At 46.6% G+C, this 10,267-nt stretch overlaps 1 long non-coding RNA gene across 1 annotated transcript in view; it reads right to left on the bottom strand.

The window, feature by feature from the left end:
• Nucleotides 1–8,105, bottom strand: part of LOC112407634 (uncharacterized) — a 46,750-nt gene extending 38,645 nt beyond the window's left edge. The window contains exons 1-2 of the long non-coding RNA XR_003004806.1: nt 7,429–8,105; nt 3,618–3,690 (exon numbers count right to left, since the gene is read on the bottom strand). This is a non-coding gene — a long non-coding RNA (uncharacterized LOC112407634). The remainder of the gene's footprint in view (nt 1–3,617; nt 3,691–7,428) is intronic.
• Between the last annotated feature and the right edge of the window lie 2,162 nt (nt 8,106–10,267).

The following is a 10,267-nucleotide window of genomic DNA, read 5'->3' on the forward strand; positions in this document are numbered from 1 at the left end:
AGACAGAAGGGGGAGCTGAGGAGAGGGGCCAGGAGGGGAGCGCTCAGCCCTGCCAGAGGCAGGAGGCTGCTCTGGCCCCAGGAGGGAGCTCTCGCTGCGGGGAGCAGTTAGCTGGGCGTTAGCAACCACAGCCAAGCAAAAGAATTAAAACAGAGTGGACGGCTTAGACGACATATCTGCAGTCACCCCGAAGTGCATTATTATGGCTTTTTTCAGAGGATTATCCTGCCTGCCTGACCTCAGACTGCACATCTCACCTGTCTATTCTGTCTGTCTCCCCTGCCAGCTCACCTGCCTCACAAGGACAGAACCTATCCTGTGTCACCTGCAAAACTGCAGTGCCGACGGCAGTGCCTGGCACACAGAGGTGAAGCTCCTTGTCCCAAGTTGCCTGGCTCACTAGAAACAACAAATATTCAATCAGCACATGCTACACGCCTGATACCAGGCTGGATGCTGGGGGTACGGAGGGAAACAAGTCAACGCAGGACCCTGGCCTCGGACCTTGAAGTTGGAGGTGAGCAGAGAGAGATGCAAGTATTTAAACAAAAAGTAGATTATAACTGCCTTAGAGCTAGGACTGGAACCTGACTGTCATGCCTTCTAGTGAGATTTCCTTTCCAAGCCCAAACCTGCCACCTTCTCCAACTAAATGAAAATTTCAGCAGGGGAAACAGTTAGTGTTTGAAGTTTGGCCTTAGTCTCCCCCAAGGATCCCATACTGCTTCCACACTTTTAATAGACTCCTAAGGAGCAGAAATACCCACCACAGCCTCTGAATATTTAACCTTAAGAACTCATTCTGTCTCCAGTCCTTCTGTGTAAGTTAGAGGAGAAATTCCAGACCCAGGTGGGAGAAAACAGAAAGTGGCCTAAACTAAGGGGGCCAGATAGGTCTGGGTTCAAATCCCTTGTAACCTCAGGCAACCTCTTGTGATTTAATTTCCTTATTGCTGAAGTGGGAACACTAATTCCTCTTTCACAGGTGGTTGCAAAGATGAAATAAAATGATACCTACAGAGTACTCGGCACTATGCCTGGGATATAGTGAGACTTCACTAAAAGGAGGCTCCAAACCAGTTCCACCTGTTGCTTTTATGACTCCATCTCTAACTGCTATATTTGCAAAAACCAAGCAAAAGACTACTCAGAATTCAAACCAAGGAACATACACTCGAAATGCTCGGAACATAAATTGCTATCTAGTTGAGCGACTTGAGGAATTATCGCAAATTCCCATACTTGGGCAGACTCTGCAGTAAGGAGTTTAATTTCCGTTTCTTGCTCTACCCTATTTTCTCCTCCAACTCAGGCAAATGCAACTATTTCCCCAACAGATCACATCTTGTCTCATGGCAAGGGTCCAAACATGGGCTAGATTCCGTTGGTGCAAGTTATGACAGAGCTCAGAACACCACACCTCAAAGAAAGCATAAGAACGCAATCACAAGCCCAAGGTACACACAAACTCCCAAACACACTTGGCTCCAGAGAAGGACAAGAGAACCGGTCATGGCTTGCTTTGCTTGCCTCAAAGCTAAAGAAAGGGTTATTTTGGCATGCAGACGCTGAAATCTTTGTGTCTCCGTTCTTTTACCATCCAAACTCTCCGTAGGTGGTCACTTTTACTAATGTATCTGATTCTTTACCCGTCATTTATGATGGACCCTGTGCAACCTGGCTTCCTCCGCCCTTCCCCTCTCCCCACATCTCATTCTCAAGGCCAGCGGTAGCCACCTTGTCACCAATTCGGCAGCCTTCCCTCAGGTCCCTTCTCTGTGGTCTCTGCTGTCCCATCCTCTTCCCTTCCTGGGACTCTCTCCTTCAGCCCTCTGCTCATCACGGGGAGAACTTATTAATCCTATGGTTTCTGTTCTACACCTCTAGACCTACCCTTCCCAGCCCTGGCTTCAGCCCTGCATTTCTTTTTTTTTTTAAAGGTTTTTTTTGATGTGGACCATTTTTAAAAATAAATAAATAAATCTATTTATTTAATTTTGGCTGCGCTGGGTCTTCATTGCTGCGCATGGGCTTTCTCTAGTTGTGGTGAGTGGGGACTACTCATCACAGTGGCTTCTCTTGTTGCAGAGCACGGGCTCTAGGCACGTGAGCTTCAGTAGTTGTGGCTCACAGGCTCAGTAGTTGTGGTTCGCGGGCTCTAGAGCGCAGGCTCAGTAGTTGTGGCACACGGGCTTAATTGCTCCGCGGCATGTGGGATCTTCCTCGACCAGGGATCAAACCCGTGTCCCCAGCACTGGCAGGCAGGTTCTTAACTACGGTGCCACCAGGGAAGTCCTGATGTGGACAATTTTTAAAGTCTTTATTGAATTTGTTACCATAATGCTTCTGTTCTACGTTTTGGTATTTTGGCCACAAGGCATGTGGCATCTTAGCTCCTCAAGCAGGGATCAAACCCGCACCCGCTGCATTGGAAGGTGAAGTCTTAACCACTGGACTGCCTGGGAAGTCCCCAGCCCTGAATTTCTAATTGCCTACTAGACATATCCTGTGGATGAATCAGTACCATCTCAAATTCAGTGTATCAAAAACTGGATGCATCAACTACCCTTCTCCATCCCCAACAGCCACATTTCTGTCAATGTTACCATTGTTAACTATCAAGTTTAAACTTTCATCTTCTTTGGCTCCTGTCTTTAAAGTCTAAGAAGACCATAAATCCTATCATTCTTCCTTTGCAATATCTCTCCTATTGGACCTTTTCTCCATTTTAAGCACTGTTAACCACATGACCTCACACCTGGATTGCTACTGCAGCCTTGGAACAGGACCCATGCTTCTTGTCCAGCTATCAGATGAATGCTCCTAACATGTTACTCCGGCCATTTCACTTCTTTGCCCCAAATAACTTCAATGGCTTCCCACTGCCTTCAGGACAAAGTCCAAGTGCCTTAGCCCAGCACAGCATTCAGGGTCTAGAAAAGGAGTGGGCAAACTAGAGCCCACAGGCCAAATCCGGCCCACGACCTGTTTCTATAAATAAAGCTTTTTTGGAACACAGCCACACCATCATATACAATATTAACTATGGCTGCTTTCCCACTATAATGGCAGAGTTGAGTAGCTATGACAGAAACCATATGGCCTAGGAAGCCAAAAATATTTACCATCTGATCCTTTACAGAAAAAATTTGCTGACCCTGGTCTAGAATAGAATAATCAACCACCAGCAGATCCTGAAGAAGTTCTTACTCACCACTCCTTTGGATGAAGTTTTTGTTCCTGTGGGTCTTCTGCTGAGCCCACCTTCTTTACATCTTACACCCACCTTCTCAAGCCTGAAAAGCTTATTTCACTCCCCCCCGGACTTGTCCATCCTTCAAAATGCAGCCAAAGCTGCACCTCTCTGTGAGGCCAGCTGCGTCCATCCCTTGCACCCCTGGGTGTTTCTCCTCTGGCTTCTCCCTCTGCACCTACTGCAGAAACCTACAGTGGGATCCACTTCTCCTGTGGATCTTTTCCACCTATACTGTAGGCTTCTCTAGGGTCCAGGCTTGGTACCCTTCACAGAGCAGCACCAATGATAACTACCTTGCCCTTCATTCCAAATACCAATCCTTGACAGCATAATTTGGTAAGAAGGCATCAAACAAACTTACCAATGAAGGCCTAGCATTCCACATTTGAAAAGTTAAGCTTGGGTCCAAAAGCATGCACTCTAGCCAGCACCACCTAAAAGCCAATGAAATAAGAGTTTAACTTTAAAAGAGAATATTTACATGTTTTCTTTAAATTTACAACCCCAATAAGTTTTGATTTACTGTCCTCCCAGGATGTCTATCTCTGCTTCTCTGCCTAGAAAATACTGCTCATCCTTCAAGTCCACTGGACAGCCTTTCCCTGGAAGCCATCCCAGTGTCCCAGACAGGCCAGGCACCCTCCTCTCGGCTCCCATGGAACCCCGGTGAGACATTTATGGTAACATGCGGTACAATGTAGCATAATTTCTTATTTGGGAATGGGGTCCCTAGACTGTAGGCTTATCAAGAGAAGCGATCTGAGAAATTCACCCCTTCCCTTACCTCCAGTGCCTAGAATACTACGGGCATTTAGACAGTCCTCAATAAATATTTGTAAAATGGGTGGAAAAATAACCTACTCAATTCATGAACACATGCCCAGGCATCTAAACTTCTGCTAGGCCGCAATTTTCATCAGAGAAATGCATGCTTCAATCCCACTGCTTTTAATAGGCAACGGGTTTAACAGGAAGGATTAATGAGATTAAGCTTCTAAATGCACATCTCTGGAATGACACTCCCATGGGCAGAAACCTTTAGAGGCTCCCAGAACCTAAGAAGGCAAGCCCAACTCCACAGCCAGGCTGCCAGGCCTGCAGCAACTGGCTCAGCCTGAGTCTGCAGCCTCAGCTCCTGTGATCTCCCCCAGTGGATGCTTCAATCCAGACAGATAGAACTGGTGCCCAGACCCTTCTCTCAGCATTCCTTCCAGCTGGATGTCTTCCTCCCCTTCTCTCCACATGATCTCCTTCTACTGCAATGACTTCCATTTCAACATCATATTCCCAACCAAGGTCATGGTGGGGCTCAATAAGATTTTTTTTTCCTTTCTGATTTTGTGTGTGTGTGCGTATGTGGTGGTAAAACACACATAACAAAATGCACACGCTCAGCCGTTTTTAAGTGTGCAGTTCAGTGGTGTTACATATGTTCACACTGTTGTGCAACTACTACCATTCATCTCCAGAACTGCACCTTTATACCCCTTACACAGCAACCCTACCTTCTCCCTTCCTCTCAGTCCACGGCACTCAAAAAGTTTTTGTGGAATGAATCAATGAATCATTGAACGAATGAAGACATGAGTTAATCTGACCTCAACCCTCCCCACAAAAGCCAGAAGTACTGTCTGTTTCTGCTGGGCTCCCACGATACTATCTTCACATCTTTCTCAGACTTGTTTCAATGAATCTTAAATGACCCTTTTTTGCATACCTGTATTCTCCTTCAAGGCGGGAACTATGACTTATTTGAAAGGCTAAGCTTGGGTCCAAAAGCATGCATTTAGCTTCTCCTCCATGTTGTTAGATCCAAAGGGTGAGTCTGAGTCCTCCTCTTACAGCTTTTGCTACCAGTGAATCATGCCCTCTTGTTTGACTACTCTCTTCACTTGGCTTCCAGGCTAGCACTCTGGGTTTTCCATCTACCTCACTGGCTGTTCTTTCCCTTTGCTGGTTCTTCCTCATCTCCCCACCTCTTAATGTAAGAGTGCCCCGGGGCTCGGTCCTAGTTCTCCTGTCTTCTCTGTATTCCTTCAATCACCCCCTGGGTGATCTCACCTAGTCTCATACCACCTATAGACTGAGGATGCCCAGATTTCTCTCCAAGTGCAGACCTCACCTCTGGACTCCTGGCTAATATATCCTACTGCCTGTTTCAGGTAAGATGTCAAGTGGACAGGAGGTCTGTGTGAGATGTGTTCCATGTCTCAAACTTGACACGTCTCACACAGACCCCTGATCTTCCCCCAGACCTGCTCCTCCAGAATCTTATCCATCTCAGTTTAAGGCCATGGTCTTCCAGTTGCCCAGGCCAAAGATTCGGAGTCATTCTCGTCTTGTCTCGTCTCTTTCTCTCTTATTCTCTATCCAATCCTCTGGTTTTTACCTTCAAAATATATTCACAATGTGACCATTTCTCACCTCCTCCACCACTACCAGCCTAGATTATTGCAATAGCCTCCTAATTGGTGTCCCTGCTTTCCCTGCTTCTATTTTTGGTGTCACTCCCACTTCCACCCATAGCCTATTCTCAATACAGGAGGGAATCTGTTACAACATAAGTCAGATTATGTCATTTCTTTGCTTAAAATTCTTGCAAGCCTTCCCAGCAAGGACAATGCCAAAAGGATAAATGTTTCCAGAGCAGACCTGCAGGCCCCGGGGCAGCAATGGGGGAGGCAGGACCTTCAGGCCTGCATCTTCCTCCCAACCATCTATTTCTCGACTGGCAGTCCTGACACACCTCCTATTATCTGATTCCTTAAAGAAAGGAAACTTTTAAAGGGATAAAAGTAGAATCAATCAGCTTCCTTTTCCAGTTAGGACACCACAAGAAGCCAGTAACACCCGCATTTCTTAAGAAGCAATAAGAAAGATATGTCGAGTCTGCCACCACTTAATGACTAGTTTCCAAAGAGAAAGCTAGCCTCTCAGGGAACAGTTGGTGCTGGTGGTGAGTCCTCCTGAAGCACCCCCTGCCCCCTCCAGCTGTTCACCACGCCCTATTTGCCTAATTGTCTCCAGACTCTGTCCCCCTCTTCAACCTCCCGACGCTGTGGCTGGAGGGTGAAGTCCAAATGACGTTAAGAATCCAAGGACTTGAATTAGCTCAGGTCTCATCTGTTCTCCCCAGAACTACAGCAGCAGCCTCTCTACCAGTCTCCCCAGCTCTACTCATTTACTTATTTCCAACTACAACTTTACACAGTGATAATTTTAAGAAAACCTAAATTTGATCAAGTCCCCTGCTTTAAAACTCTCCAAAGAGTTCCTACATTGCCATACTATAAATTCTTCAAAAGATATTATACAGTGAACCATAGTAAATATTCTTTTCTATCTTCCGTAGATGCTTTTCTTCTGCCTTCTTCCTTAGAAGTCCTTGCTTGCGAGCCCCCTGGTGGCCTAGTGGTTAGGATTCCGAGCTTTCACTGCCATGGCCCAGGTTCAATCCCTGGTCGGGGAACTGAGAGATCCTGCAAGCCGTGCAGTGTGGCCAAAAAAAAAAAAAAAAAAAAAAAGGCCTGCCTTGATCTAATGGGGGTGGGTAAACCATCCGGCTCAGATTAGTCTACTCCCTGCAACAGTGATAGGTCAAAAAGGACAAGCACATCACCCAAGCTGGGCCAACCATAGCCTTTCTCTAGGATTAATATATGGATGCAGAGAAAGGAGTTCTCCCTTCACTGGAATTGGTAAGTGGGAGCTGTCAGCAGTGGTGCCCCCCAGGGAGGGTAGCCTGTCTGCAGTAGGAAAGACTGATATCAACAGACAAAGAATGTAAGGTGCCAGATAGACCACCAGCAGCATCAACTCCCATTCCAGAACCTCTTGCTTTTGTGAACTCCTACAGCACCCTTCCCAGTTATGGAACCAAGAACTACCCACTTATGCCTCAGCTAGCTGGAGTCCCAACAGGCCCACCATGACGTTTCCTGTATCTGTGCCTTTCCCCACAATGTTTCCTCTGCCCAGAATGTGTGCTCCTTGGGTTTTACACAGCAGCCAGGCTTACTCTGCGGAGCCGGCCCTGAAGGGAAGCACAGTTAGTCCAATCTTCCAGTCATGCTCTAAGAGGCCTAGAATATACCTACTCTGTTACACTTACACCACTCCCCCAGCTCCCCAATCTCCTAGCTAGTTGCCCAAGCTAGAAACCTCAGACTCACCTGGTCCTCGGACTTCCTCGTGGCCCGCATGGACTCTCCCTTCTTCCTTTCTGCCCCACGTCTGCTGTCGCAGTCCAGAAATGCATCCTCACCTCCCTGGGCCCAGGCACCAGCCTCCGGGTCTCTCTGCCACTCCCCTCCCCATCTCTCCACACTGCTGCAGAGCTGAACCTCCAACATCCCTCCTGCCACCTACAGAGTCAAACCCCTGGCGTGAAGGCCCTTCACACACTGGCTTCAACCCAATCCTCTAATTTCTCCCAACCACTTCCACTTCCAGGAGGATGCAGTAGACACACCTTTCCCTATTCCACCTGCTGTGCACAACGAAACCCCCTGCACATGATATGTAAACCAAACAAGAGAGGACTCTGACAGGCGCGTGAAGAAGGCAGACCAGTGAGGGGCCTCAGGCCCGGAGGAAGGACGCCATGGTGAGTGGCCTGCATTTTCTTTTTGCCTCACTTGGAACGGAAGAACCTGGAGATGCCAACAAGCACAGACGAAAAAGGCTCCAACGAAAGCTTGCTGCCTCGAGCAAGATAGACAACTTTTAGATAGTAACTGCCCTATATCAGCCAAACACCACAGAAAACCCCATGGTCCCACCCACACCCATACAACAAAGTGCAAATGACATGTGCAAAAATCATCTACAGCTAACCATACACTTAATGGTGAAAGACTGAATGCTGCCCCCCAGGATTAGGAATAGGCAATGCTGCCCACTCTTACCACTCTTACTCAGCAAAGAGCCAGCACAAGAGGCAACAAACGGAAATAAAACAGATTGGAAAGGAAGAAATCATCTGTATTTGTAGATTATGTGATTGTCTAGATAGAAAATCCTGTGGAATATACAAAAAAAAAAAAGCCTACAACTAATTAGTGAGTTTATCTAGGATGTAGGATACAAAATAAAAACTCAATTGTTTTTCTGTATACTAGCAATGAACATGTGGACACTGAAATTAAAAATACAGTACCATTCACAATCACTAAAAAAAGAAAAAGAAAAGAAAATGAAAGAAACACTCAGGTGTAAGTATAATTTCTTCCAGCAAATCACTGTATGATCTAGCCACGTGGGTCTACTCTGTCCAGAGGGCAGGAAGAGTATATTTGTTTCCCTCTCCAATGAAACCAAAATACCCAGCCAGTGCCCAGCACCTAGTAGGCATGTAATATTTGCTGCCACAGCTCATACCCTGCTCTGTTTAAGACAGACTTTCTTCCCCTTATGCTCCTAATGGGAGCGCCATCTACTAAAAAATTCCATCTCTCATTTCTGCCTTGGCGGGTCATGATTGCCAAGTAAGAACCAGGAAAACTGCTTCCGCTTCCACTCCCAAACACACTTATATTCTTACATTACACACAGCATGGATTGGAAGTGCCCTCTGCAGGTATCTCTTGGTTACCCAGGGGGACACTGGGTCCCTTCCACATCAGTCCAAGGGGCCCCAAGACTCAGTCCAAACCCTGGCGTGAAGGCCCTTCACACACTGGCTTCAACCCAATCCTCTAATTTCTCCCAACCACTTCCACTTCCAGGAGGATGCAGTAGACACACCTTTCCCTATTCCACCTGCTGTGCACAACGAAACCCCCTGCACATGATATGTAAACCAAACAAGAGAGGACTCTGACAGGCGCGTGAAGAAGGCAGACCAGTGAGGGGCCTCAGGCCCGGAGGAAGGACGCCATGGTGAGTGGCCTGCATTTTCTTTTTGCCTCACTTGGAACGGAAGAACCTGGAGATGCCAACAAGCACAGACGAAAAAGGCTCCAACGAAAGCTTGCTGCCTCGAGCAAGATAGACAACTTTTAGATAGTAACTGCCCTATATCAGCCAAACACCACAGAAAACCCCATGGTCCCACCCACACCCATACAACAAAGTGCAAATGACATGTGCAAAAATCATCTACAGCTAACCATACACTTAATGGTGAAAGACTGAATGCTGCCCCCCAGGATTAGGAATAGGCAATGCTGCCCACTCTTACCACTCTTACTCAGCAAAGAGCCAGCACAAGAGGCAACAAACGGAAATAAAACAGATTGGAAAGGAAGAAATCATCTGTATTTGTAGATTATGTGATTGTCTAGATAGAAAATCCTGTGGAATATACAAAAAAAAAAAAGCCTACAACTAATTAGTGAGTTTATCTAGGATGTAGGATACAAAATAAAAACTCAATTGTTTTTCTGTATACTAGCAATGAACATGTGGACACTGAAATTAAAAATACAGTACCATTCACAATCACTAAAAAAAGAAAAAGAAAAGAAAATGAAAGAAACACTCAGGTGTAAGTATAATTTCTTCCAGCAAATCACTGTATGATCTAGCCACGTGGGTCTACTCTGTCCAGAGGGCAGGAAGAGTATATTTGTTTCCCTCTCCAATGAAACCAAAATACCCAGCCAGTGCCCAGCACCTAGTAGGCATGTAATATTTGCTGCCACAGCTCATACCCTGCTCTGTTTAAGACAGACTTTCTTCCCCTTATGCTCCTAATGGGAGCGCCATCTACTAAAAAATTCCATCTCTCATTTCTGCCTTGGCGGGTCATGATTGCCAAGTAAGAACCAGGAAAACTGCTTCCGCTTCCACTCCCAAACACACTTATATTCTTACATTACACACAGCATGGATTGGAAGTGCCCTCTGCAGGTATCTCTTGGTTACCCAGGGGGACACTGGGTCCCTTCCACATCAGTCCAAGGGGCCCCAAGACTCAGTCCAAAGATCCCAGGTAATGATGTGAGACCATTGCCAAAGTTGTTCCATCCAGGCTCTGTGCTGGGAGGAGCTACAGATGTCCTCCCTCTG

The sequence above is a fragment of the Neophocaena asiaeorientalis genome, unplaced genomic scaffold (assembly GCF_003031525.2).
Source record: "Neophocaena asiaeorientalis asiaeorientalis breed wild unplaced genomic scaffold, Neophocaena_asiaeorientalis_V1.1 scaffold504, whole genome shotgun sequence".
Lineage (NCBI taxonomy): Eukaryota > Metazoa > Chordata > Mammalia > Artiodactyla > Phocoenidae > Neophocaena > Neophocaena asiaeorientalis.